This window comes from Myotis davidii, unplaced genomic scaffold (assembly GCF_000327345.1).
Source record: "Myotis davidii unplaced genomic scaffold, ASM32734v1 scaffold317, whole genome shotgun sequence".
NCBI lineage: Eukaryota > Metazoa > Chordata > Mammalia > Chiroptera > Vespertilionidae > Myotis > Myotis davidii.
The window spans coordinates 1,652,946-1,662,746 of record NW_006288994.1 but is presented as its reverse complement, the minus strand read 5'-3'; the positions used below and the strand labels follow the sequence as shown (position 1 = coordinate 1,662,746).

Genomic DNA, 9,801 nt, shown 5'->3' with positions numbered 1-9,801 from the left:
TCCTGCACACCCCCCTGGGGATGTCTGCAACCAAGGTACATGCCCTTGACCGGAATCAAACCTGGGACCCTTCAGTCCGCAGGCCAATGCTCTCTATCCAATGAGCCAAACCAACAAGGGTGCCTTCAACTTTTTGAAGGATTTGGTCATATGTGTAAATTACCAGGAAATTAATACTGCTCCCCAAAATGACAGGTGATATTTAAAGTATTATTGATTCTAAGTAAGCATTTGTAATATATGTTTTGAAGGAAAAAATACTAATGTTTACCAACATTTATGCATGGTTTTAATTCATGGACATTCTTTACGGTATGTAGCTCTAGAAAGAATTATAAAGTGTTTCATTTTATGATCTCAGTTTCTGATGAAATATTTATATTTCATGAGTCTTAATGAAGGCTTTTGAATTTTGAATAATAAACTTTCATAAATATTCATTGAAATAAAATAAACACATGTCTTATATGGAAAATTTAATTAACTAAAAGTTAAAACAAACTCTTTAGAGTATTCTCATTAGATATGAAAGAGTGGATTCTGTTATATTTACTTTAAACCCACTATAGGCTATATCTCATTAAATAATATCAGTGAATTTACAGTCATAGTATGTGCTAATAGCATAAGCACTGCTAATTTTGCAAAATTTTAAATAAAATCTGAAATCAAATATATCATAGTGTAGGACGCTTCACAAAAGGTCTACATTCGCCAGAAAAAGCTGCTACAAAGGCGAACTATATGTTAATGATCAAGGGGAGTTAGTTTTAATGAAGTTCGCTGAAGAAAGCCCTTCACATCCTCTGCTACTATTATATACTCCAGTAACCCAGCTCCAGTAGACTTATTCCCCCGGGGATCTGCTGAAAAGGCTGCAAATGGTTCATGATCTTACACAGATGCCTAATGTACAACAAGAGACTAATTTTAAAGTAAAAGGAAACCATTAATTGGATTACACTGGTAACAAGTGGTATGATGTGTCATGTTTTTCAAGTGCACACAAGAATTTAAAGATCCCTATATATAATATTTTGGAGAATGCTTACATTTTAAAGGCCCTGTTTGCAAAACATAAAATCAAGACTTCAAGGAGATGCATGACATCTTACTTACCTCAGCACATTTAGACAAAATCCGGACCTAAATGGATGGCTCCTGAATGTCATTACCAACAGATGCAAGTGAAAAGTATGCATGTGGAAAATAAATACAAGGAAATCTGTAGCCCTAGCTGGTTTGGTTCAGTGGATAGAGCGTCAGCCTGCAGACTGAAGGGCCCCAGGTTCGATTCTGGTCAAGGGCACATGCCTAGGTTGCAGGCTTGATCCCCAGCAGTGGGTGTGCAGGAGGCAGCCAATCAATGATTGATGTTTATCTCTCTCTTTCTCTCTCCATTCCTCTCTGAAATTAAAAAAAAAAAATCTTTAAAAAATTTAAAATAAAATAAATCTGTTTTGTGTGATTAACTCAAACTCATGTATACCTTGGGACCTTTGTTATCCAATTTTCAATTCAGAAATATGGATTACGTTTAGTTTTAATTCTGTGAAATAAAGTCTTATTAAAAAGATTGACAATTTGTGATTAAATGACATAAGATATTAAAATTTGCGATTCTATGATCTATTGTTCAAATTCTGTGTTCACACATTCTTTGGTTGCTCGGCATCCTCATCTGGAATATGTGAGAGATGAGGACAGTGAAAGATTCCCACGTTAATCAATGCCTATGTCATCTTGGAAACCAAGAGGTAAAAGATCAGCTTCTGAAGGTATTTCATCAATCTTACTGAGCATATTAAATGTGCATTTAAACAAAACTGTGTTTTAATTACTGCTTAAATGCATTCAGAATACCAAAGACAAAGATTGAAGAATTTTATCTCCCTTAGCTTGATTTTTTTTACACTTAGCACATTGCTTACAACGGGATATCTAAAAAAAAAAAAAAAAAATTACCTAACTTAGAAAGGTTTTTTCCTCTCTTCACAACAGAAGGGGCCAGAAAAGAAAGACAATGGGTTAATTTCTGTAACAGAGAGCCTTAAAGAACTCTTAACCTCACAAATCATCTTACTTCCAGAACACTCGCCTGATCGGCTCCAGATCACCATCAATCACATTGTCAGGATAAACCATCTAGACAGCTGGGAGAGACTCACTCCAGAACTCGGGGACGCAAAACACTCTGATGGGACAGAACACTCCAGGAGCTCAGCTCCCAGGAGCCAGCCAAGGTGCAGAGATAAACATAGGCCTTCCTGAGAATGTGCCTTTCCCACACAAACACCCTCAAGTGTAAGAAGGGCATAATGATCACTGGCTCAAAAAAAAATCAAGATGAAGATTCAGGTCAGTCCTTCTGATAAAGCACTGGACCAGCAGTGGTGTGAGCCAAGGGTAAGGGAAACAGAAGATGCAGTGAAGGGTGGAGAGGATGGCTATCTGATGTGGCACAAGCCCAGCTGCAGTGGCAGGAATGACACTTCATCTCTCCCACCTTCTTCTTGTAAGTTTCCCATGAAGAGAAACTGACTTGAGTCTCCACAGAAGTTTCCCAAAACAGGATGGACTTACTCTTCAAAGCATTTGATTTTAGTCATTGCAAGGGGTGGACTGTGGGGACCTGACTGTGCTGCCAAGGTTCCCCTTTGGACAAAGGTGCTCATCCCTGACTATGAGGAATGTTCACTCTTAGAAGGTTGTAGCTGATGTCTAAGAACAAAGGTGCTCATCCCTGACTATGAGGAATGCTCACTCTTAAAAGGTTGTAGCTGACGTCTAAGAAATCTGTCAGAAGGGGAAGTAGTTGATTTAAGTGACAATGGCCTGATCCCTTGCCTCCTTTCAGACAACTCAGAGGACGACTTTATTTTCAGAGCAATTTATACAATCCGCTGAGGCAAGCTCATCGCAGTTCAATCTGTCTCCAATTCTTCCCTCACTCTTTTTCTATTTGCCCCTCTCCCCCCACCTCCAGAGAGAAACCTAACAACTATGAAAATGGATCTGTTTCCTAGATAACAGAGAGCCAAGACACCTGCAATCAGATGACCAGATACACTATGAATTTCAGAATAAGATCTTGAGGAATATCAAAATAAGCAACCATTTCATATTTCGACTGAGGATTTATGGGGAAATGGATCTGATTAGATTAAGGGAAAGAAAAATGTTTGGGAGTTTGACCTGACATTTAAAAGCAATCTGAAATTTTTTAAATGAAAATAATTCCATGAATTTTTCTCTATAGGTACTATGGAAGACATGAAGGACAAAATGCATCCATGTTTCCAAACTTTTTCAGAGGTCTCCAAATGGTCATTGATCATTGTCAAAGCCGAAACCAGTTTGGCTCAGTGGATACAGCGTCGGCCTGCGGACTGAAGGGTCTGGGTTCGATTCCGGTCAGGGGCATGTACCTGGGTTGCAGGCACATCCCCAGTGGGAGATGTGCAGAAGGCGGCTGATCGATGTTTCTCTCTCGTCGATGTTTCTGATTCTCTATCCCTCTACCTTCCTCTCTGTAAAAAAATCAATAAAATATATTTTGAAAAAAAGTATCTAACTCAGCAGGCATAAAATTAACAGGCCAGAAAGACTATCATTGACAATTATGAATACTTATCTATGTTTAAAATCATAAAACCAAGAGAAATTTGTAGTGAAATCATTTTGGTTCTAGCATATTTATTACTTTCAATGCATTTGCTTACCTAAATATCTCAGCATTTAAGGAAGAAAATTTATTTGGTGAAATAATTGTTGGGAGTTCCTCACAAGCTCTCCAGACTCTGCCTTGCAGGACCTAGAAAATGTAGGATGTCAACTTCATGAGGAGTTCTGCCAGTTACAATGCTAATATAGATGCATTGCCAAAAGTACGAAAACATTAACAGTAACTTAAAAAATGGCAACTAAGAGACTCCTCAAAGGAGAACCTTCTGAGAAATGGTCTTTGCACAGGGAGGGAAACCGTATTCTCTCCAGTCTATAAATTAGCATTGTTACTGTTCTTAAAGATTTGGCTACCAAAGTTGTTACTCACCTTCATGATGGCTTTCCAGATGGTGTGGAGGTGACCTGTGGGTAAAACCACAAGAATCAAGACCAGTGCTTGTTACTAGTGATCAAACAATGTTTTATATTGTGATTAATGTTTGGAGAAACTGGCGAGGAAAGATGTGGGTCAGAGGAGAGAAGATAAAAACTGGGGCTGATTTTTATAATATTTGACTATTTGCATCGTGGGCAACTGTCTCATTTTTTTTTTATTATTCAAGAGTAATACAGAAATGAGAAAGGCACTGAGCTTAGTTCTTTGCTTCAAAGGGATCAAGAAAGAGAGCAGAAGAGAAAGATGTGAAAGTCAGGTAAACAATATCAGTAAGGGCACATGGTGGTAGTGACGAAGGACACAAGTTGAAGAAAATGGCTAGACTGCTCTCTAAAGCAAAAGGTACATGTCAGAAATCAGGACACTAGAACATGACGGTGACATCAGCTCTTGCTCCTAGCAATCCAGCATCTGGGGATCCATTTTCTTTGGGGGATCCCACAATTTGCATCTCTCATTATGGAAGTCAGAGTGATTTTCATGGAGAGTGCAGGCTAGGCTGTGTAACCAGACTAGAACACAATGTCTCAAAAGAGAACTTTATTTCATTCTTATGTAAGAACAGCTGTCCCACCCATGAGCTTTGACCACTTACTTCTGGCAGGAAGTTCAGGCAAGTGGATTGGTCTTTAAATATACATGACCTTAAAGATGAACCACATGCTTCACACATTTCACTGGCCCTCACCAATCCCTAGCTAGAAGGGAGGCTGAGACATGTAGTCTCTGGTTGAATGGACTCTGCTCATCGAATTCACCAATCCCTAGCTAGAAGGGAGGCTGAGACATGAGACATGTACTCTCTGGTTGAACGGACTCTGCTCATCGAATTCACCAGAAGTGCAGCAGCTTTCAGGGCGGTATGCATAGTATTTCATAGTATCCTTGAAACACAGGATTTATTGGGAAAGCTTATGAGCCAGAGTTCAACAAGAGAAGGCACTCTAAACCCCAGATTCCCATTATTCCCCCAGGAGGCACACAGGGCAGGCTTTTCTGGCAAATGTGCTGTAATACTTCATTCTTATGATTCTCCCTTCTTATAGGGTGATACAACTTTCGCAGTGGAGAACTAAACAGAGCGCATGTTAGAAGGCAAACGTAGCCCTGGCTGGGGTGGCTCAGTTGGTTGAGCCTCCCCCCATGCAGCGAGTGGTCTTTGGTTCAATTCCTGGTCAGGGCACATGCCTGGATTACAGGCTTAATCCCCGGTAGGGGGTGTGCAAGAAGTAGCCCAGATGTTTCTCCTCCCCCTCCCCCCACCTCTCTAAAATCAGTAAGCAGCTTTTGTTTTTTTTTAAAAGGCAGACTATATTTGGGGTGCCCACTTGTTAGAGGAATTGTGCCAGGAAGCCAGTAGCCCAGCTCGTGGAATGTGAGGTTGTGGCGATTTCAGCTCCTTGTGCCACAGGGAGGCTCAGTTTGACTGCACCTCCCCCCAATCACCACTCAAGTGACTGACCAGACAACTGCACGTAGGCTCTTGGGGTCTCATTGGATGATTTTGCTTTTCAGATCGGGCTGTGTTTCCTATTGATTTTATGAATTGTCTGTCCACTCTTCTCTCTCATTCTAGAGGGAATTGGTTTCTGTTGTATACAACCACGACAATTGACTAATAGACTTTGTAACCCAAAGAAATTTAAAACTTAAACAAGCAATTGAATTATATATTTTGGGACTGGATTGGAACCCAAATAAAGTAAGATATTATTATTCCCATTTTATATATTGGGTGTAGAGGCCCAGAGATATTCATTGGTAATTTTACCTAAAACCATTATTAAGTGAAAGTGGTTTAATGCAGACTGCCATGCCTTTAAAAGCACCTGCTACACATGTTCATTTGTAGAGTTAGCTACTACAGGTGACCAATCTATACTTAACATGATACTTTTACTGGTCTGGATATTACTACATATTTCAAATACCTGACATATTGCATTTATAACTACAGATTGAAATTAGATTTAGACAGTTTAAGCCTTCCAGGACAGTAAGAAATTGATCTTATACTGCTCAATCGGCGAATTGTCTATGAGAATACAAGGTCATAATGAATTATCTCGGGCTTAACCATTTTTCTTGCCATGAATTTCCATGCTCTACAAAACAGCAACCTGATATGTATTTACTATTTCATTCAATGTCAATAAAATTAAAAAGAGTAACAGTATCTTATATGTGATAAAGAGATCACCTGCCATAAAAGTTGCAGTTGGTTTTACTTAGTACTCACGCCTTCAGTCTAATGTTCTCTCTTGAAGCTACGTGCATACAGGTAATGAGGTGCCATTTGGGAGCATCTTGCAACTTGTCTGATGAGACACGTGAATGATAGCTCCATCTCCCATGATGGCTTGAAGTATGTCATCACAGCTGAGCATTCACTCTCTTCTTGTTATAATCAAACAGAAATGTTAGCATAACTCAATTCTAGGACAAAAGGCACTGATGATATGGTTGTAACCAATTCTAACAGTTAGTTATTGGATAAAAAACATGAATCAGAAAATAATCAGGTAAACTTTAGCCTCTTCAACTAATCTGCAAATGTGTAAGCACATTCACTGTTTGTACCAACTAATATAAAAGTGTGTTTGTAATGAATTAGTGTAGGAAGATCTAGTTAATACTGTGTAAAAGCAACATTTGAAGGAAAAATAACTGAGAATTCTCCAAAGTGAAAAGGAAGATGAGCCTGTGGGTGAAATGTACATTCTGAATATAATACAGGATTAATAAAGCAAATTCTATACTTAGGCAAATCCAGTACAACTGCAGAATAGACTTATTAAAAGACTTAAAGTTGAGTACCTACGGTTATAAAAATAAAAAGAAGAAAAAAAAGAAGAAAATACAATATATTATTTCTAGAAGGGAGGAGAAAGGTCTACATAAAAAGAAATGTGGTTACATTGAAACCACAAAATAAGATGATAGAAAAAATTCAAGTATATGATTAATTCCAGTAAATGCTAATGGATTAAACCCATATTTTTAAAAAGTGTGTGTTTGCAAGTAACATTAGGAAAAATAATACAGATAAGGGTACTTATAAGTAATTTCTAAAATGAAATACCGTGAATTAAAAATAAAGAGATGCAAAATTGTATACCATGTCAGTACTTTAAAAAAAAAACTTGTGCACCAATATTAATATTAAATCTATTAGAATCTAGGGCAAAAGTGTTAATGCTGATAAAAACCTATAGAGAAGGTATTACAATCATTATTTGTACACACATAGCTTCAAATATAAGATAAAAATTAAGAATTAGATGATAGAATCACACTAGAAACTGGTGGATTAAGCAGTAACATTATTTAACAAAATTAAGTAATAAGATCTAATGGACTCACATAATGATTGTATGCAATAAATAAAAGAATATTTATTATTCTCAAACTAGAGGCCCAATGCATAAAATTCGTGGAAGAGGAGGCCTTCCTTCCCCTGGCTGCCTGCCCCGGCTTCCCTCTGGCACCTGGGACCCGGGCTTTCCTCGCAGACCCGGCTTCGTTCGGAAGGACGTCTGGAAGGACATCCAGTCTAATGAGCATATTATGCTTTTATTATAATAGAAGATATACAGAAAGCCATTGAGGAGGATGTGACCATTGTCTGTCCCAGGAGCTGAACCAGGGACAGAATGGAGGTTGCTCTCTGCAAACCCCTTTAGAGACTATCTGATCATACTTGATGACCATCCTGACAGAAATCAACACCACTCTTTTGCCTCCTGCTGTGTGCTGGTTCCTGGAATAGGTTATTGTCCTGACCTGGGCAAGCACGTAAAGTACTTTCCATACCTGATGGCATTCATGTACTCATAAACATGACTACCACCCCAATGACCCTTTACACAGTATAATTCTCTGGTGCCTGCCCAGCGGTGTGGGGATCCATTTCATCTTGTAGCTGCCCAAGACATGCCCCAGGTGTAAGCTTTCCTTAATAAACTCTATTAATTACCAGACTAGAGTGACTAGATTTTTAGTCTAGGGGCTTTTCCCTGGTTTAAGTGTACTAACATCCATTTTAAAAAACTATTTCAAAGAATGAATCAAAATTAAATATTCTCTCTTAAAAACACAGAACAATTAATTTGTTAATTATCAATGAAAAGATAGTTCAAACATGTATACATTTTGAAAAAGAAAAGCATGCCTAAATAATACAAATGTTTAAGAGATGTCATAATGGCAGTTACAGATTATTTTAAAATAAATAATGGTACGAATAACTCTAAAGTAAGTAAAAGGAAGAATAAAATCAAGACAGAAAATAATTAAATATACAATCAAGAAACAAAAGAAAGGACTAACTAGTTCTTAAAAAGAATGTAATGGGGTGGGGGGTGGTGGGGGGAACTCCTGCTAAACTAATTAAGAAAAAAAAAGGCAGAAGTAGATAACACTGGCAACATAAAGGAGCCATACCAGGTGGAGTAGATGTTTAATGGCATACTGAAAGAAATGTTTTGAATAAATTTGAACTAGCTGACATGGGTCATTTTATAGTAATGCTGCATTACCAGTATTAATTTAAGCTTGGTTAAACTGAGCCACCAAATAAACTGAAAGAGCAATTGAGAATCCCCTCAATGTTAAGAGGAGCCACATTTGATCCACAGGTAAACTAAGTCTATGAAATGGCAGAATAGTTTATACAAGGAAATTAGTAAAATTGGAACATTAGCTTTTGTATCAATAAGTAACATTGATATGTGATAAAGCCATGCAATTTCCCTATACCCATGATTGCCATTTCTTGTATCATTCCCCACTAGAATTCTTAACTCATCGTCCGTCAAGTTCTACAGTACATGTCCCTTCCCACAAAGACTTCCATGTTTCATGTTCTTCACTGTTTACTGTGATCCTGTGACTTTCTTGCATCATGTGTTTGTGGGCATGCACAATCCCCCAGCTGGCCTGCAGCCTGCCTGTGGTACTCCACATGGAGCCCAGCAGGATGTGTGATTGTAACTAATGCTGAGAGGATATGTGGCTACTTATCCTTCCCTATAGAAAGCAGCAGTCATAGCTGTGACCTGACAGAGGGCAAGTGCAAAACAATGTCTGAGCCAAGTCTGTCCATGCTGCAGGCAGCCCCACTTGGCACACTGACATGATCAAGAGCAAACAGGACGAGAGCTTCCCCACGCTGCCTCTGGCTGGCTGTGTGCCCACCTTGCCTCTCTTCACCCACAGCTCAGGTTTCATCCTTCTAAATATAAGGTGTGCTCAGGGGTCCCAGACACTGCACAGTGCCCCAGGGCCTTCTGGGGCAACACAGTTGATCATGGATCACTACAAATTGTTTTAAATTATGCATTTTCTGAGAAAACTTTAGAATCACATTTATTTTAAAAGAATAAATTGGATAAAAGGAATAGGTAAGTGACTATATCATCGCTGTGTTTGTATTTTTTTCTTTTACCTTTAGGTTAGGTTTATTTCAGACAAAATTAGTTGTGGGCCTTGCTTGTAGTTGGATGCAAACTTTTCTCTTACTTTTCCAAATAAATACCTGCATTGATTACATTTTTTATTATTACAGTATATTTAATTATAATTTTGTGTGAACTTTCCATTTTTTTAATCAGATATTTATCACATGGTATTAAATTAAGTTGTTTTGCAAAAAATATTCATGTGGAAAAGAAAAAAGA

General features: G+C 38.2%; 1 protein-coding gene and 1 long non-coding RNA gene across 2 annotated transcripts in view; one reads left to right on the top strand and one right to left on the bottom strand.

Annotated features, from left to right (window-relative positions):
• LOC102757981 overlaps window positions 1–6,933 on the bottom strand; it is a 9,628-nt gene extending 2,695 nt beyond the window's left edge. The window contains exons 1-2 of the long non-coding RNA XR_001513426.1: window positions 6,363–6,933; window positions 4,055–4,089 (exon numbers count right to left, since the gene is read on the bottom strand). This is a non-coding gene — a long non-coding RNA (uncharacterized LOC102757981). The remainder of the gene's footprint in view (window positions 1–4,054; window positions 4,090–6,362) is intronic.
• A 2,443-nt stretch (window positions 6,934–9,376) lies between these two features.
• The window catches only part of LOC102758256 (chromosome unknown open reading frame, human C8orf22), a 3,556-nt gene continuing 3,131 nt past the window's right edge, over window positions 9,377–9,801 (top strand). The window contains exon 1 of the mRNA XM_006761208.2: window positions 9,377–9,525. The gene's annotated coding sequence lies outside the window, so the exon portion shown is untranslated. The remainder of the gene's footprint in view (window positions 9,526–9,801) is intronic.